This window comes from Schistocerca nitens, chromosome 8, assembly GCF_023898315.1.
Source record: "Schistocerca nitens isolate TAMUIC-IGC-003100 chromosome 8, iqSchNite1.1, whole genome shotgun sequence".
Classification (NCBI taxonomy): domain Eukaryota; kingdom Metazoa; phylum Arthropoda; class Insecta; order Orthoptera; family Acrididae; genus Schistocerca; species Schistocerca nitens.
Genome location: NC_064621.1, coordinates 515,403,704 through 515,423,772, shown reverse-complemented (window position 1 = coordinate 515,423,772; position 20,069 = coordinate 515,403,704). Strand labels below are relative to the sequence as shown.

The following is a 20,069-nucleotide window of genomic DNA, read 5'->3' as shown; positions in this document are numbered from 1 at the left end:
CGGCAAGTACACCCTTATGCCCACATTACCACTGAAAATTACGAACTTATCATTCGTAAAATGTGATTTCTTGTGAGATTCTCCAATTCTGACCAGTTCATGGCCTCTGACGCACGTTCCTAAGCTTAGCTTCGACAGCCAAGCAGTTAGTCAGTGGCTGTGCGTTCTGAGGATTACGGATTGCTGCACGTGCCTCAATGTTGGCGACGCAGTTCTTACATGTACAAGGTAGTACACGTATGACGTCACTCCACTGTCGGGATTAAGATTTATTGCCAAGACAAAGAGTGGTGCAATTGAACTCCACTTAACGGCGCGCGGCCCTTATTTGACTAGACGTCTGCTTAAAAATCAACTAGTATCAACACAGGCTGTGTAGATCACCCTGGAATGTTGCTGCGTATTAGTTTCAAACTACAGTGAGGAGATACCACTAGTCAACTGCAAAAAGGAAATTTCATGTAAAATATGAAATGTAAAGCGGAAATCTGAATTAAGCTGTATCTATCTGTTATTGTCATTGATAACAAAAAGATGTAACGAAAATAAAATCCTTAATTCACAACCATTGTATGTTACATAAGATACAAGCTTGGATTGAAGTTTTTTGCTTATTGTGGAATGATAATCACACATAGAACACCGCGCGGAAGGAAATGCTATCCCAAATCTTTCATCTGCATCCGCGGGTATTAAAGTTTTGTAAAACCTGTTCAACACGCCTGAATTTTCGTCTGATACAGTAAGCACTCGGCTTTGAAACTATGCTGCAAATTAATAACTGGACATACTTCAATGATAGTTCTGTGTAATTTAAATTATCATTTTCTGCGTATAAGAGTGGCAAAATTTATTTATCTTTGTCGTTTCGCTGAGAACATTTTACGAACGGACTTCATAATGTTCAATTCGTTGAATAAGGACATAGCAGCCGACCATTTCGATTAAATGCCACCTCATTAATCATTCGATCTACCAGTCTAATTTTGAACACCCTTCTGTAGCACCACATTTCAAAAGCTATTCTGTTCTTGTATGAATGGCTGCAAATGGTCTCAAAGTAGCTGAACGTAATCATTTCCAATCAGTGATCGGTTCAGCTGGACAAAAGGACCCATTCAATCCCATGTAAACACAGACCACGTCGTTATGAAGCCACCACCAGCTTGCACAGTACTTTGTTGACATCTTGAGTTCATGGGGTCTGCGCCACACTCGAACATTGCCATCAGCTCTTACCAACTGAAATCGGGGCTCATGACCAGGCCACGGTTTTCCACTAAACTAGGGTCCAACCGATACGTCGCGAACCCAGGAGAGGCGCTGCAGTCAAGTCGTGCTGTTAGCAAAGGCACTCACGTTGGTCGTCTGCTGTCATTGTCGTAACGGATACGTTCGCCTTACGTCCCACATTGACTGCTGCGGTTATTTCACGGAGTGCTGCTTGTCTGTTAGCACTGACAACTCCATGCCAATGCCGCTGCTCTCTGTCGTTAAGTGACAGCCATACGACCGCTGCCTTGTCTCTGGTGAGAGGTAATGCCTGAAATGTAGTATTCTCGGCACCCTCTTAACACTGTGGATCTCAAAATACTGAATTCCTGAACGATCTCCGAAAAGAAATGTCCGAAACGGAATTCTGCGTTCAAAGTTTGTTAATTCTCGTAGGGCGGCCATAATCACGTCGGAAACCTTTCCATATGCATCACCCGAGCACAAATGACAGCTTCGCCAAGCACTGCCCTTTTATACTACCGCCTCCTTGTATATGTGCATATTGCTATCCCATGATTTTTGTCACCACCGTAGTTAATCAGTGCTCCGCGCAAATGTCCCTGATACTTGAAAAACTTTCCACTTCGTTGCGTCATACACAGATCGTTCAGTGTGCTTCAGAGTAGTACGTTCAGTACGAAATTAGTGTAGGAAATCTAGGTCATGTCGTACCGCCCGATAGAGAAATCGTTGGCAACGTCTGCATCTTCAAAACTAAATTAAACGATGCTTTGTTCTTTGAAGAAACCTCTTAAAGAAGACTGTTGGAGCATCATGTGTCGTGCTGCAAATAAATGTTCAGTGATTCCGAAAGTGGTTCGTTTTCATATGAGAATGACGTTTTAACTATCTATGGAATATGGAGACTTTTTTTTAGTCAGTATCATCCGAAAAGGTCTACATACAAGAAAACCAGGGCACAGAGTGGAAATGCTGGATTATTTACTTCTTTACACTGCAGGTTCATATTTAAACATATGCCGCTTCGAGAAACGGTCAGCAGGAAGTAATAAGAAGCTGAATGCTTGTTTCCATCTGACCTGAATATCATCTGCCCAAGACTAAATTGGTTCTGCCTCCACAGCATCACTTCAGTACATCTGTGTAAGTTCATAATGACTATTTATGTGCAGTACGCTTAAAAGTTCTTGAAGACGATTTATACGGCAGAATAAGCCAGGTACGTACAGGACTATGAATCTCCTCAGTTTCCAGAAAACTCTTGGAAGAAACATTTGATGAACGGTTTCAAAGAGTAAACTGAGGAATGAAGTTTAGTGGAGAAAATTTTGAGAAATAAAATAAGTGAGACTGTAGTGTATAATACACTTTAGGGACAGAATGGTAGCACTTCAATATTAGACGGGACAATAAATCGTACAGAATTTCAAACGTCTGTACCTACACTCCACTAGTCACTTTACATTATGTGATGGAGCATACCACTGCTACAACAACCATTTTTCCTCTTCTCTCTTCCATTCGCGAATGGTGCGTGGGAGGAATGACAGTCGATAAACTTCCAATTTAGCTCTAATTTATCTGGTTTTTATCGTTGTGGTCATTTAGAGATGTACGTGGAGAACAGCAACATGTTGCTCAATTCGTCTTCGAAAATGCGCTCTAGGCCTTTCAACAGTAACCCTCTACGTGATCCACTATGCCGTTCCTGTACCGACTGCCACTGGAGCTTATTGAGCACCTCTGCAACCCTCTCACCATACTGCACGATCCTGTGACAAAATGCGCTGGTCTTCGTTGTCTTCTGTCACTTCTGTTAATCCTACTTGGTAAGTGTGTGAGACTAATAAACAACGCTCAAAATTTGGTCGATCAATTGTTTTGTAAGCTACTTCTATTGTGGATTAATTATATTTCCTTGAGATTCTTCTAATACGTCTCAGCATATTTACGCGTAATATGTTGCATTTATTTACTTCAGGATCAACTGACAGTCCGTGCACCAGTCATCGATCCTCTGTAGGTCGTTAATGATTTCAGTACATTATTCTAGCGTTGCAACCTTCCTGTAGACAACAGTATCGCCTGCAAAAAGCTTCTGACATTATCCAATGGATCATTTATATGAGGATGTGCAGGGGCGGCTCCTGTATAGGTTTGCAGGTTTCTGCTATCCCCAAGGAATAATTTTGTTCAACTGTGTTTGCCTTCTGAGAGTTCTATACTAGTGGAGAAGTAGCTCGCCGTTTATCTCGTTTGAAATGCCCAGGCTCCAAACGCCGAGCGCAGCGGAGTTGGACAGAATGTGCCGACGGCGATAATAGGTTGCACTGTGGCTGCAAACGCGGACTTTTGTGTCTCAGAGGGGGGGCGGGGGGCGGGGGGCGAACGCTTGGCATCACTGCACTAGTATGCGGGCCTTGTTTGTATAAACATCTCATCCTGCCAGCCGCAGGAGGGGGGCCCGAACTCTTCCGAAACGAAACGGAACTATAGGATCTTCGAACAAAGTGGGATTCTCGCGCTTCCTTGCCAATTCAGGTGTAGCTGAGAGCGAACTAACTATTTCCTGTGCGTTGTGTTAGTTATTTTAGCGAGTGCTACAATGAATTTTGAGGCTCAAGTGACAAGTGAATACGTGAAATAATGAATCAGGTAATTTCATTGCTCTTGGAACCCTGCAATTTACGGAAGTTTGAAGAAAAATTAGAAATCAAGAGGGTAGGTAGGCCGACTCCTGCTTTAACAATTTCGCGAACCCTTGAAACAATAAGTCGCCAATTCAATAGGAAATTTAAGTCTGAATTGTACAACAAGCATGAATGGCTGTGTGGTTGTTATATGAAAAATGCCTTATTTTGTTTTCCTTGTTTATTATTTGTAGTAGATCTTTCATGGTCTGAACACGGAGTCTGTGACATTCAACACTTTCATGACAAAATTAGAAAGCAGGTCTTCAGTCCATGTAAATAACGTTTTGAATACATCACATCTAGGCAATGTAGATACAGCTACCCAATTAGACAGTGGGTAGAGAAGGTCCGTGGCATTGCACAGCTAAAAAGTTACAGATAATAGGTACATATTGAATCTAATTATTAACCGTATTCGTTTCTGTGGTGCGTTGGAACATGCCTTAGAGGACATGATGACACTGAATCATCTTCCAGTCCTAGCGTTTTTCGTTCCTTAATTAATTTTAGTGCAGAATTAGACTCGGTATTAAAATCGCATTTAGAGAAAGCTACAGTTTTCAAAGGAACCTCATAAACCACCCAGAATGAACTCTTCCGGTGCATGCTTCGTCTGCCAAGAGGAAATTGGAACGGAAATTAAGGGTGCTGAGTTGAAAGATTTTTGGGACTTCATAGCAACAGAAAAGCATGATGCCTAGTCTTTGGCAACGTCCATCATCGAACAGATAAATAATAATTTGGGGAATTGTCCACATAAGATAATAGCATAAACATATGATGGTGCAGCAGTCACGTGGGGTGCAGGCTCTTGTTAAAGAAGTTTCCCAACGCTTCATACATTCACTGCTATGCCCACCAGTTGAATCTTATGCTTAAAGCCGCTTCCGTTAATAAAAATATGCGAATATTCTTCACTAAACTTCAGGGACTTTGCAGCTTCTTTTCAGCATCTCTTCAAAGAACAGCAGTTCTCGACGAAATAGTACGAAAACGACTGCCACGTTCAGTGCCTACTCGTTGGAATTTTCAGTCGAGGAGCGTCAATACCGTTTTCGAATATAGGGAAGATATTATCACGTGCATGGATAATATGAGCCAGGGGGAAAAACTGTGTAATGAGAACACGATCCTGCAAGCCTGTGGCTTAGTAACAATTTTGGAGGATGAGAAGTTCATTTTTTGGCTTTCATTTTTTCATAAAATCATGATCCATGTGGATATTTTGTATAACCAGCTACAAAAAAGGCATATTGACCCAACTTACGCACACAATCAGCTGACAGCTTTTGAGCGTGAATTGCGAACGTTACGGAAGGAGTGAGTGAAAATTCAACAGGTTTACACGAGTACCATAAAAGAGGGAGAACTGAAGATGGCGCAGCGATGTGTGATCTATTGCGGGAGGCAAAAGAAGTATGTGATGTAAGTTACGAGGCAAAAGAAAGATTCGAGTTCACTGGACACCTAGTTGCAGCCTCTCTCTCTTTCCACCAGAAAAATTCGCTACTTACTCTTCTAGTTTTCCAGAAAGTTATTTCAGAGCTGCTATTGAAAGCAAAGAAACTTCGAACAGAACACTCTGTTATTTATGGAAGAAAGGAGTTCAAAAGCATGAGAAGCATGTGTGGAGCTTTGAGCTTTCTGGATTACATAACGGACAATCTTTGTGATACACTGAGCGAATCTGTGAAGCTCCTGAAAGCGATAATTCCAATTACAATGACCACATCAGAAGCAGAACGTTGTTTTTCTTCGCTGAAACGCATCAAAACCTTCTTGCGGAGTACTTTGGACCAAGAAAGACTATCCGCACTCGCGATGCTATCTACTGAACGAGACCTCGTTTTCGGAATTGCAGACTTCAATCAAAGAGTGACTGAAAGATTTGCAAATATGAAGGAAAGAAGAATAGAGTTCCTGTACAAGTGATCACCACCACATCCAAATACAGAGACATAATCGAACGGCGTTAACATCAGTCCTGCTGAAAAAGGTTAGTAAGGCATGCCTACCACTTTTTGAGTACATAGAGCTGCAGTTGATTTTAATTCCTTTTATTCTGCAAAAGTAATACTTTTTCTGTGTACATGTTTTGGTTTTATTATGAGTAGATGCAGGAGTGACGCGAGCGAACGGTCTGTTTCATTGCAAAAACATTTAGGAGTGTACTGATTTTCTCTTTTGTTGATGTTTTCCTTCGTGAGTAAAGTGCACCACGATCTTCTTTGGTCACGAGCCGCCACTGGAGGATGGTTTGATAATTTTATGAAAGACTGAAACGTTTTTGTTGCACCTTCATGGTCGGTAAGCTTGATTATTCCAAGGATCGTAGGAAGAATTTCAACAATGTACAGCGTACAGTTCATTGCTGACAGCCGTCTGAATTGGACAGTGTGTCGACTGCAACTGTTATTAAACATTTTCGTTTGGAGGGATGGACCGCTGCACAAATCGAAACAGAATTGGATGACGTGCATGCGGGCTATGTAGTACCATCATTGAAGACCATTTACGTATATTGCAGTGCCTGTGTTCTTACGATGTACTCTGCAAAATCGTTCAAGATATGCATTCACGTCTGCTGCGGGCAAGAGCTGTATGAAAGACAAGAAATGTATTCGCAATTGCGATTATGATCAGACCGCAGCTGGACAATGTATTGCTAACAATGAAAATCTGTGTCGGACTGGAACTTAAACCCGGATTTTCCGCTTTGTGCTAGCGGTTGCCGTAACAGCCTCGCCCATCCGAACACACCTCCAGGACTGCTTCAAACTTCGCATGCCACCGTGTGTGTATCTCCTGCACTCGCACATATGCTGTGATTCCCGTGCAGGGACATACTTATGATTAATGTCGCGGTATTGTGTTGGCAAGAAATACTATACTGCCAGTGCCTGTGTTTTATGATATAATGTGCCATGTTCTTCATACATGAATACATGAATGCATGGAAGTCTAGGTGGGTCCTGGAGGCGTGCTGAGATGGCCGAGGTAGTTAAGATGATCGCTCACGTAAAGCAGGAAATCCAAGTTCGAGTCCTGGGCCAGCACAGATTTTCATTGTCACCAATACATTGTGCAGCTGGAGTCTGATCATTTCGCAGTTGCGAATACATTTCTTAAAGGCCATTTGCTTTTGGATTAATGGATTTAAACGTGGTCAGACAAGCACCGAAGCCAATACAATTGATGTCACCACAAAGGAAAGCACTGACAAAAAGCATAATATGGTAATGCAAGGCCGCTGAATAAAAATTCGTGAGATTGCTGAGACTGTAGGCATCTCAGCTGAGCGAGCGCATGATATCCGGCACGGAGAATTGGCTGTGGAGAAGCTGTGTACGAGGTGGGTGCCGCGATTGCTCACAGTCGACCAAAAGCGCGTTGGAACATTTGAGCACGTTTAATCGCAGACCGCAAGACTTTTTGCGCGGGCTTGTGGCATTTGATGAAACCTGGATCAAAACGGCAGTCAAATGGTTCAAATGGCTCTAAGCACTATGGGACTTAACATCTGAGGTCATCAGTCCCCTAACTTAGAACTACGTAAACCTAACTGCCCGAAGCAGGATTCGAACCTGCGACCGTAGCAGCCGCGTGGTTCCGGAAAAACGGCAGTCAAATCAATGGACAAAGGCGGGTGAAAGTGCACCGAAGGAGACAAAGACAACTTTGTCAGGTGGTAAAGTGAGGACCACTGGTTTTGGTGGTTCTCAAGAAATAATCCTCACACATTACCTAAAAAAGGAAGAACCATAACTGGACCTTAATCTGCTTCAGTGTTGGGTCGTTGAAACATGCTTTGGCTGAAAAAATACCAAGGTTGGAGCGCAAAAAAAGTGCTCTTTCACCAGGGTACTGCACCACCCCCCACATCAGCGATAATGATGAGGAAAGTGCATGAATTGGGCATGGAATTGGTTCCTCATCACCTTGTTCACCAAACTTAACCCAAAGTGACTTCTTCCTGTTCCCCAGCTTGAAAATCGTGTTCAATAAACAGAAGTGCGGTACTTTATAGAATACCTTCTGGAAATCAAAGAACAGGGCATTCGAAGCAAAAAAGGCCGGTAAACATGTCCTCTCTCTCTCTCTCTCTCTCTCTCTCTCTCTCTCTCGAAACAGGGAATGATCTGTGTGGACAGGGGTGTGAATTAAGGAATAAGCAACCAGGCACTTTTCGCTCGCCATGGTTATCGCGCATCTGCTACTGACTAAACGCAATTACATAATTAGTATTTTATCAGTTTTATGAGCAGATGATTTTGGGCATGTTTTAGGGACTGTGGTTGTTTTGGACACACACACACACACACACACACACACACACACACACAGAGAGAGAGAGAGAGAGAGAGAGAGAGAGAGAGAGAGAGAGAGAGAATGAATCTCGAAAGATGAAAGAAGACAATAGCCGCTTGTAACCGTTACACTTCAAGTACACTATACTTATTACGTAGATAGTGCACTGTTTTCTCGAGGACAGTAATTATATGAGGTTACCGTCAAAGGTAAATGGTTTTGCGTTATATGTATGAAAGCTGTTTGGTGCAGCTCAATGTTGCTACAAGTGCGAGCGACTGCTGCAACCGCTTCGGGTTACCGCCGTTGACTTGCCGGGTCGCTTCATCTCCAGTTTCAGGAATGCGTCAGGTCAGGAGCCCCGGAACATTCGAGAGGATGCACAATCTTGTCGTCTCGCCAGGCGGCGCAGTTTTATTAAAGTACTGTAACTATAATTTTCTCATTCGAACGAATATTAGTGAGGATGTATCCTAGATACGTAGACACTCATCATCATCATCATCATCATCATCATCATTTAAGACTGATTGTGCCTTTCAGCGTTCAGTCTGGAGTATAGCCCCCCCCCCCTTATAAAATTCCTCCATGATCCCCTATTCAGTGCTAACATTTGTGCCTAATGTAAATAAACGATAATAATGTTGGACAGTAAGTAATGCTGCAGAGCATGGGTATTCACTCCCGTTGTACGTGCAAACCGGAAGAAAAAAAGAGAAACATTAAGGAATTATCTGAATGGGACGACAATCGGTAAAATGTGATGTACATTTACCAACAAATAAGTCATTACAATTCCAGAACAATTGGATGATTTGTTCAAGAGAAAGAGCTTCCCAAATTGAATAAGTCAATAATGCGTTGATCCACCTCTGGCCCCTAAGCAACAATTATTCGGCTTGGCACTTATTGATAGAGTTGTTGGATGTGCTCCTGAGTGATATAGTGCCAAATTCTGTCCAATTGGTGCGTTAAATCGTCAAAATCCCGGGATGGTTGGAGGGCCGCGCCCTTAATGCTCCAAACGTTCTCAATTGTAGAAAGACCTAACGGTGCCGACCGCCCGCCATGTGACGTTCAGCCGATAGGCGTCACTGGATGCAGATATGGAGGGCTCTTTCGGCGTTATCAGTTTTCTTTACCAGAGCCACTACTTTTCAGTCAAGTAGCTCCTCAATTCGTCGAAATTTTTGTCAGATCTTAACAAATTCCTCTTTTGTAGAAATGTTTTTATTGCTATTGCCAATCTGAGTTTTCTACTTCGCCCATCATGACCTGTTTTACTGCCAAAGCGGAAAAATTCATCTGTTAATTTTAGTGTGCTATTTTTTAATCTATTTCCCTGAGCAACTTCAGATTCAATTCGACTTTAGTCAGTTACCTCGTTTTGCTTTTGTTGCCGTTCACATTACACTACTGGCCATTAAAATTTCTACACCAAGAAGAAATGCAGATGATGATCGCGAAAGACAGTCAAGTCCCCTGCATTTATCAAGAAACTTAACGAGACATTTTTGTACCATGTGTTGAAAATACTTTCTAAATATCTTTGGCCAACTCCGTGAATATTTTGTACAATTGCAACACTTATACCTCTGATCTTCTCTTCACTACTGCTGTATTTACGCGTGTTATTAGTATGTTTGCCTTTGAAAGTCCGGTGTGGTATACTGGGATTCATGGCGTGCTCTACATATAAGTGGCGATTATTTAAGTAACGGACCTGCCCCGTAAGAGGCCTTCCGGTCAATAACGCCAAACGCTTATTTCCATTTCCAAATGTTTTAACGCTGTAAGTATCCATGTATATTTTGCACTTCCTTGGAAAAGAATTTGTAGCATTTCCTGTATACTACGTGTACTTTTTTGTATCTTTGGATAGAATCCTTGAAGATGGTTTGTGACTAAAACCAGTTGATATTTGGGTTTTAAATAAAAAAGCAGCGACGGTCAAACATGCATTTTACACAAACAGAGAACAGTCGACACGAAGTATTCCGAATGTTGCGTACTTCCAACGATCAGTATTTTGGGGGCCTGCGGCCAACTTATCGCACCCATGTGTGACTAGTTTATACATACATACTTACTTATGTCGATTATCGGTTAACAATAATATTGGTACACATGCGACCTGAGATGTCGTCCTACAATATCAGTATTGGATTCTGAGCAAAAACGTTTGACGACCGCTGATCTGTAGTATCCCAAAGTCCACTGTCTGGTTTTGTAACACGGAGACTAATATTTTGTCTGGTCCTTCAATCTGTAATTCATTTGCTCTTGCTTATGTACCTACTGGTTTTCTGTGATTTGATAGTGGCTGTATAATTTACATTTTATTTCTTCAAATAAGGCCATAATGCAGCAACATAAAATCTGACAGTGCTGTTAAAGCGGTGAGTAATGTAGGGTTTTTTTCCCACTCACAACAGTATACGATTTCTTAGCCCTTGTTGACGCTACAGAAGGCTTCCCATCCCATTTGTATGTAGATTGCCTGTTACTAAAAGAAATGCTTACCACTTTTAATAGTCAATAAATAGGAGCAAAACAATCCAACCGACATATTTAAACTGTCGACTACATCCTAGTCTCCATTTGATAAATTGTGTTGTTAACTGTAAGTTAAATTAGAAAAAATTGTGCTTAAAGGCAAAATTAACATTCTAAATAATATTTGATTTCGTACTGAAGTAGTGCAGTGAGAATTAGCAACCTGTTACTTGTACGATATAGTTCTCAATTTTGTGTTATTGCATATGAGGCTCTGTCACAATGATGTTGCTACCTGGTGAAGTTTCTCAGAGGGTTATCGAATGTAATATCCAGTATGCTATTCAGAACATGCAAAAACTGAAGGTCTCCAAAGTACACATCGAATCTGATACATCTCTATCTTTGATAACAGCCTACTTTATGATCAACGGTCACTATCTTCACCTCCCTTTTAATCAGCCTTCACACAGAACATGGCATTCAACGTACATCACTCCGATGTTAGTTTCATGTTCCATGGATCATTTGTACAGTTAATCGTAATGATACGGGACGAATCATTTTACTTTGACAGCACATATTCATATGTAATTATGACTACATCTTGACGATCTACAAGTGTGGGTTTTTTAAATACAAATGTGAGGCAGTAATTCCTAACCATAACCTTTTACACATTACAAAAATCTAAGTTCTTCTACGGATTAGATGTCAAGGAGCAACATTTTCAGTTTGTTTGTAAATTTAACTTTGCTGTCCTTCAGACATTTTATATCATTGAGTAGGTGACAAAAATTGTTAATGGCAGCAATGTGCAACCCTCTTTCTGCTGAAGACACCGTAAATGTGGAGTACGTCATTTTTCCTCTGATATTGTAATTGTGTACATTATTGTTTATTTTTAACTGCAATGATTTATTTACAAGAAACTTGATGAAAGAATTAATATACTGTGAAGCAGTAGTCACAATACCCAACACCTTAACCCTAGTGATACCAATGCATTTTTCATAATGCACATTACCAAGGAGGGGCAAGGGGGGGAGGAGGTGAGGTGGTACCTTACGTCCATGCAAAAAAAAAAAAATAAAAAAAAATAAAAAAAAAATAAATAAATAAATAAAAATAAAACTAAGTTATAAAAAATAAATTAGTTAACGATTGTTATTAAGAACATACTTTTTAAAAAGGTGCTGATGTGTTAGTAGGGTCCAGAACATGAAAATATCTTTCAACACATTCTTAGCAACATCAACATTTTCAGAAACATATACGACAAAGGTGGAAGGGATGGGGTGGCTACTTTATGCCCAGCCTAGAAGAAATTATTTAAAAAAGCAAATTTCGTCAATTGTTGCTGACTTTCATTCACATCGTACTTTTTAAAGATATGCTGATGTTGAAGTAAGATCCTGAACCTGAAAAAATTGAATATGATGCTATTTGGGGAAACTGAAATTTTTGGGTTGAGTTTAGCAGAAAAATTGAAAACATTTATAGAAATAGGTAGAAGAAATCATTAGAATTTTTTTCAGAAACTTTAAAATATGAAGTAACTGACCAGATTACAATATTGTCGGAAGGTGGGGGGCCCAAAGTATACCATCTCCATCCCCCCTCCCCCTCCCTTGGTACTAAGAGGAGAGGGTAAGCACATGGTTACAAGATGATGGTGGGTGAGCACCACGTATTATTTTTACAGCACAGCTTGCTACTGAACGCTCTGAAATGATCCGGATTGTTCAAATGGCTCTGAGCACTATGGGAGTTAACACCTGAGGTCATCAGTCCCCTAGACTTAGAACTACTTAAACCTAACTAACCAAGGACATCACACACATCCATGCCCGAGGCAGGATTCGAACTTGCGACCGTAGCAGCAGCGCGGTTCCGGACTGAAGCGCCTAGGACCGCTCGGTCATAACGGCCGGCTATCCGGATTGTCCATACGGAACGTGTATCGCGACGTGAGCATATCAAAGCTTTGGACATAATCTTTTGGTGCAGAGCTTGAATGTACGAGGGCAGTTCAATAAGTAATGCAACACATTTTTTTTCTGAAACAGGGGTTGTTTTATTCAGCATTGAAATACACCAGGTTATTCCCCAATCTTTTAGCTACACAACACTATTTTTCAACGTAATCTCCATTCAATGCTACGGCCTTACGCCACCTTGAAATGAGGGCCTGTATGCCTGCACGGTACCATTCCACTGGTCGATGTCGGAGCCAACGTCGTACTGCATCAATAACTTCTTCATTATCTGCGTATTGCGTCCCACGGATTGCATCCTTCATTGGGCCAAACATATGGAAATCCGACGGTGCGAGATCGGGGCTGTAGGGTGCATGAGGAAGAACAGTCCACTGAAGTTTTGTGAGCTCCTCTCGGGTGCTAAGACTTGTGTGAGGTCTTACGTTGTCATGAAGAAGGAGAAGTTCGTTCTGATTTTTGTGCCTACGAACACGCTGAAGTCGTTTCTTCAATTTCTGAAGAGTAGCACAATACACTTCAGAGTTGATCGTTTGACCATGGGGGAGGACATCGAACAGAATAACCCCTTCAGCGTCCCAGAAGACTGTAACCATGACTTTACCGGCTGAGGGTATGGCTTTAAACTTTTTCTTGGTAGGGGAGTGGGTGTGGCGCCACTCCATTGATTGCCGTTTTGTTTCAGATTCGAAGTGATGAACCCATGTTTCAACGCCTGTAACAATCTGACAAGAAATTGTCACCCTCAGCCACATGACGAGCAAGCAATTCCGCACAGATGGTTCTCCTTTGCTCTTTATGGTGTTCGGTTAGACAACGAGGGACCCAGCGGGAACAAACCTTTGAATATCCCAACTGGTGAACAATTGTGACAGCACTACCAACAGAGATGTCAAGTTGAGCACTGAGTTGTTTGATGGTGATCCGTCGATCATCTCGAACGAGTGTGTTCGCACGCTCCGCAATTGCAGGAGTCACAGCTGTGCACGGCCGGCCCGCACGCGGGAGATCAGACAGTCTTGCTTGACCTTGCGGCGATGATGACACACGCTTTGCCCAACGACTCACCGTGCTTTTGTCCACTGCCAGATCACCGTAGACATTCTGCAAGCGCCTATGAATATCTGAGATGCCCTGGTTTTCCGCCAAAAGAAACTCGATTACTGCCCGTTGTTTGCAACGCACATCCGTTACAGACGCCATTTTAACAGCTCCGTACAGCGCTGCCACCTGTCGGAAGTCAATGAAACTATACGAGACGAAGCGGGAATGTTTGAAAATATTCCACAAGAAATTTCCGGTTTTTTCAACCAAAATTGGCCGAGAAAAAAAATGTGTTGCATTACTTATTGAACTGCCCTCGTATATCATATGCGACCGCATAGCGCTCTAGCGAAAATGGGCAGGTACAGGTGACTCGAACTGCACAAGAGTTCTCGAAATTGAAGAGCGTAAACCAGTTTTTCACTTTGTCAAATGCATTATAGAAGCCACCGTACAACAATGTTTATTATGATAATTTGTACTTTTGACTTTGTGCAATCACTTTTCTTCTTTAAACGCATCTATCACTACCAAAGAAATTCTTCCTGCGTCCAAGCAGCCTCAATGTCCTCTTATACTGAAATGACAATCGACGCACATGTGTCGCAAGTGAGGTTCTTCCATTTCATTTGTTCGCCTGTGTTTGCGCTGTCACAGGCTGTGACATGTGTGATATTGCTCTGTATGTTCGATCGGGCTCCGCAGCTTTCGATTTCCATGCGCCGACGTCAGAAACTCGTCACGTAGCGCTCTGGCGTTCGAATTAACGGCTCCTGTGATGACGGCTTTACCAGATCCACTCCTGAATTGTGCACCGGAAGTCCACTCATGTCACGCCTACATGTCGGCTCGAATTTCATTAATTTGACCGATGTGATCGAATTACAAATTAAATACGGGACAAAGAAAAATCTCTTTGCTGTCTTCGAGGGTGCGTTAAAGTAAGACTTATCAAGGTGGACAAGTGCTTTCGTGTACTTTCTGCCACTTGAGCTGGTTGAAATTTATATTGCGCTTTCTCGCTGTCTTGAGGAACCCCTGAAGAATCGTACAGATCTTCTTTGAATTTCCATCGTAATCCCTTGTGTGAAACCCACCTGATAAACCAAACACTGTGAAATGAAACTGAAAAAAATTGCGAATTAGAAATACAGGCGGCGGAGAAGACTGTGGGAACACCAAAAATACAGCTCATTAAAGTGCCTAATACGGTGTACGTAAACCGTTGGCGTTCAAAACAGCTTCCAGTCGTTTCTGGACGGATACGTATAGGATCTGTATGGTTTTCAAGATAATCTTATACCATTCTGCCCGCAAAATACTGGGAAGTTAAGGTGACGATGATGGAGGCAATCTTCTCTCCAAAGTAGACCAGAAAGGTTTAATAATATTGAGATCTACTGACTGTGTGGTGGCCAGGACATATGCCACAGTTCATCCTCATCCTCACAAAACAGTCGTGGATGATGTGAGCTGTGTGAAAAGGGGCCTTTGCGTTTTGGAAAACAGCATCACCATCGGCGATCAAACATTGCACACGCAACGGACCTCTAATGTCCTTAGCATTTATGCGACCTTGCAGAGTAACCGTGGAATACCACGATATGGTTGCTCAAATCATGACCGATTTCCCCCCCCCCCCTCCCTTCCTGCCCCACGTGGGACGTAAACTTGGCCAGCAGTTGGAAACAGTGTGAAACAAGACTCATCCGGTCAAATGACTTTCCTGTGTTATTCCACAGTCCAGGTTTCATGGCTTTGATACCACGTTTCTCCGTTACAGGAGTTTAAATCACTGGTGTGTGATTTTGGAATTCCAGCTCGTGCTGCAATGCGCTCCATACTCCACGTTTTATGGCTTCGGCACCACGTTTGCCTGTTACAGGATGAACTGCCAGCTCGTATTGGAATTCCATGCTTACGGACTTTTCTTCTAGTTCTTTTGGTGCTGACAATCTGTTCTACAGTGACCTCTGCACCTGTCGTCCTCTCATTTTTTCACAATCCTCTTCATTGGCCGTCTGGTGCGATCACTCAACACACACTTTCGTCCGCGTTTTGATTTAGCGGATGGTGTCTTTCGGCTTTCCCTGTGTGCGGTATAATTCTTCGATATGGTGCCTCTTGAAACAGCAGACGCTTCGGCTACATTGCTTACGGAAGCACCTACACCGCGGGCACCAACGATTTGCCCACATTCGAAGTCACTCAGCTCCGATGTGATGCACTCACAGCTACACAGAACACTGTTCTGGCACCTCCACCTTACTGATGACACTGCACAGGTGCTGTTCGCGGTCAAATACAACAGCACCACCTGCAGGCTTGGCTAGCATCCGCATTTATTTTCATTCATGCGTTTCTCGCTATGTTTCTATGTTTTTCTTCAACTTCTGTATTTCTTTCAATTACAGCTTTTTAATGTTGAACATAACAATTATTGGTCAGACTGTCAGGAATATTCTTGAAGAATAACGACCAGTTAGGAAAAAATTACCTGTCTTAGTAGTAAGGACAATAATTGGTAGTAAACGATATAGCCAGCGGCACGAAGATATACCGGAAACTGGGTTCAAATGTAGTGCATGAAGTAGTGCAAAACAATACACTTGTACGATATGGCTATATGATTTGCGTGGTTGCAGGGGAACTACTTAGAACAGAGGAGGCAGGGATAAATCAAAGAGGAGAGAGATGGAATCGAATTATTTATGCATTGGGGGAAGGGATGTAATTCATGAAAGGGGAAACAATGACGACGAAGCAGGAAGGTCTGTTGTGGGTGGAAGAGAACAAAGTAAATGTTTAAAGGCAAGATATACCGTTAACCCCTAACCGGCGTGGTGGGAAATTTTAATACTAAACTCTAAGTTCGTTGTTTACAATGGTTATCTTGATAACAAACCGCATTCGCCTGAGCTTGTTACGTGTCTCCCCACCATACGAAGAGACTTAACAGCGCATGCTCCCTGATCAACAAATACGAAAGTTACAACATTTTCATACTTCCCTGGAGGCTCAGCGACTCTGCAACGTTGGTCAAGAGTTAAAAGTGGAACAATAAAAATGATTGTGTTCTCATTTCTGTTTTACTATTAAGTAATTACATGTGTTTTGTGTACGGCTTGTAAATTAGTGTTCAGCTCTTAAGAATCGAAATAACATATCACACAGGCTAGAATTTGAAAATAGAAAATGATTTTCATCTAGACCTGGAATCGAACTCTCATAGGCCGGCTGGTGTGGCCGAGCGGTTCTAGGCGCTACAGTCTGGAACCGCGCGAAGTAGTGCCTCGGGCATGGATGTGTGTGATGTCCTTAGGTTAGTTAGGTTTAAGTAGTTCTAAGTGTAGGGGACTGATGACCTCAGATGTTAAGTCCCATAGTGCTCAAGGCCCAGTTGAACTTTCATACTTCGAGTATTCTAGTGCAAAACTCTGCCCACTGCATTAACAGAGCAAAAAAAAAGTTCAAAGCTTACACACTACTTAACCTAAATTATCCTAAGGACAAACACACACACACACACACACACACACACACACACACACACACACCCATGCCCAAGTGAGGACTCGAACCTCCTCCGGGACCAGCCACACAGTCCATGACTGCAGCGCCCAGACCGCTCGGCTAATCCCGTGCCACTAACAGAGTAACACAGGCTGATCGTATTGAATGAAGATATTTGTCATATGTGATATGACAGTGTTGATAAATTGCCTTTCATCGACATCAATTTTGTACCGAAAATATGCACGGGACTAATTTTGTTACAGACATTTTTGAACCGTTAGTATGCAAGAAATCGCATTCCGGCGTCAGAGTAGCGAATTTTGATTCGTCCAGTACGAGGTGCATTCAAGTTCTAGGGCCTCCGATTTTTTTTCTCCGGACTGGAAAGAGATAGAAACATGCGCATTGTTTTAAAATGAGGCCGCATTCATTGTCAATACGTCCCAGAGATGGCAGCACCGTACGGCAGATGGAGTTTTACCGCCAGCGGCGAGAATGAGAACTGTTTTAAATACTAAAAATGGCGACGTTTTCCTTACTTGAACAGCGTGCAATCATTCGTTTTCTGAATTTGCGTGGTGGGAAACCAATTGAAATTCATCGACAGTTGAAGGAGACATGTGGTCATGGAGTAATGGAGTTATGGATGTGTCGAAAGTGCGTTCGTGGGTGACAGTTTAATGAAGGCAGAACATCGTGTGACAACAAACCGAAACAACCTCAGGCTCGCACAAGCCGGTCTGACGACATGATCGAGAAAGTGGAGAGAATTGTTTTGGGGGATCGCCGAATGACTGTTGAACAGATCGCCTCCAGAGTTGGCATTTCTGTGGGTTCTGTGCACACAATCCTGCATAACGACCTGAAAATGCGAAAAGTGTCATCCAGGTGAGTGCCACGAATGCTGACGGACGACCACATGGCTGCCCGTGTGGCATGTTGCCAAGCAATGTTGACGTGCAGCGACAGCATGAATGGGACTTCCTTTTCGTCGGTTGTGAGAATAGATGAGACGTGGATGCTATTTTTCAATCCAGAAACAAAGCGCCAGTCAGCTCAATGGAAGCACACAGATTCACCGCCACCAAAAAAAAATTCGGGTAACCGCCAGTGCTGAAAAAATGGTGTCCAAGTTCTGGGACAGCGAGGGCGTAATCCTTACCCATTGCGTTCCAAAGGGCACTACGGTAACAGGTGCATCCTACGAAAATGTTTTGAAGAACAAATTCCTTCCTGCATTGCAACAAAAACGTCCGGGAAGGGATGCGCGTGTGCTGTTTCACCAAGACAACGCACCCGCACATCGAGCTAACGTTACGCAACAGTTTCTTCGTGATAACAACTTTGAAGTGATTCCTCATGCTCCCTACTCACCTGACCTGGCTCCTAGTGACTTTTGGCTTTTTCCAACAATGAAAGACACTCTCCGTGGCCGCACATTCACCAGCCGTGCTGCTATTGCCTCAGCGATTTTCCAGTGGTCAAAACAGACTCCTAAAGAAGCCTTCGCCGCTGCCATGGAATCATGGCGTCAGCGTTGTGAAAAATGTGTACGTCTGCAGGGCGATTACGTCGAGAAGTAACGCCAGTTTCATCGATTTCGGGTGAGTAGTTAATTAGAAAAAAAATCGGACGCCTTAGACCTTGAATGCACCTCGTATATGTAGCTTTAGATGTTGTGTGACGCGACAGGTTGTCGTCAGTTATTACTTGTTGAGCTTACAACCTTCATTTGCGATAATGACGAGATCGTGCATCGGCCATATTGCCGCAGAGATAAGTGCTTTCCCTCGCGCATTTCTTTATATTGTGGGTTACGGAGGATTCTACGGGTGTTACGTGTTTTGTTTCACGTCGCCAAACGCTATGAAGCCTTGAAGCACTTTCATTACGTGTTGCGTTCTGTGTATTACTGAAAGAACAGAGCATCGTTGTAGAAATATTGATTACGCAATTTTTCTCCGGTAAAGAACTCTTGTAGAAATATCTTCTATGGCGAAGAGTAATAACGGGGCGCTTCGGTTTTAATGGTAATTGGAAACCTATCGTGAGCTTGTTTACTATTTCCCGAGTATAGTTACAAATAAACGGCGAACTGTTTATCCAGTTTCTTCCTTAATTTATCCCGCGGAAGTAATTGCTTCCTAAAATATATCTATGATTTGCTGTCGCAACGATTGCGGTGGTATCCTTGAGATCAAAGGTTCGACAGAACGTCGCTTGCTTTCGCTACAACTACAAACCGAAAAACGGTGACTTGCTTGTTTCTTTAAAAACCTCACAGGAAGGTAGTTCCTTTCAGTTCATTGCCATGCGCAGACGAAACAAAATCATCAAAGTTTTGAGTCGTTTGCGTGTTAGAGCTGTTAGTGCAACGTGAGGCCAATTCCGGTGAGTGAAGCGAGCAAACAGAGCTGTAGTGTGTTGCGTACGCGTGTACTTACCGGCAGCTCTGCGTGCCGGGGCGTGTCTCTGGAGGCGACGCCGGACTAGAGGGAAGCGGCCGCGCGCTCCGGATCGCGTGCCTTATCTCGTACCATGCTACGGCGGCCACAAGATTTGCCCAATCACTCGCAGCTCGCGCATCGATAAGATACCCGCTCTTCAAGAAATCTTTCCAATAGCTAATACAAACACTGCCAGCTCCATTCCTAGGCGCGGCTGTGCTTTTGACTTGTGTCGCTATCAGCTCCGACGAGAGACACTTCTGCCAAGAGAAGCACATACCCAACGTCGCCGATTTTGCTGTTTTTCGTGTGACTGTGGTAACTTCATTATG

The 20,069-nt window shown here is 42.9% G+C and overlaps 1 protein-coding gene across 2 annotated transcripts in view; it reads right to left on the bottom strand.

The window, feature by feature from the left end:
- The window catches only part of LOC126199226 (periodic tryptophan protein 2 homolog), a 178,117-nt gene extending 158,355 nt beyond the window's left edge, over positions 1-19,762 (bottom strand). The window contains exon 1 of one of the 2 annotated variants that reach the window (XM_049936018.1): positions 19,735-19,762. The gene's annotated coding sequence lies outside the window, so the exon portion shown is untranslated. The remainder of the gene's footprint in view (positions 1-19,734) is intronic. The other variant, XM_049936017.1, reaches the window with a different exon arrangement.
- Positions 19,763-20,069: the final 307 nt, after the last annotated feature.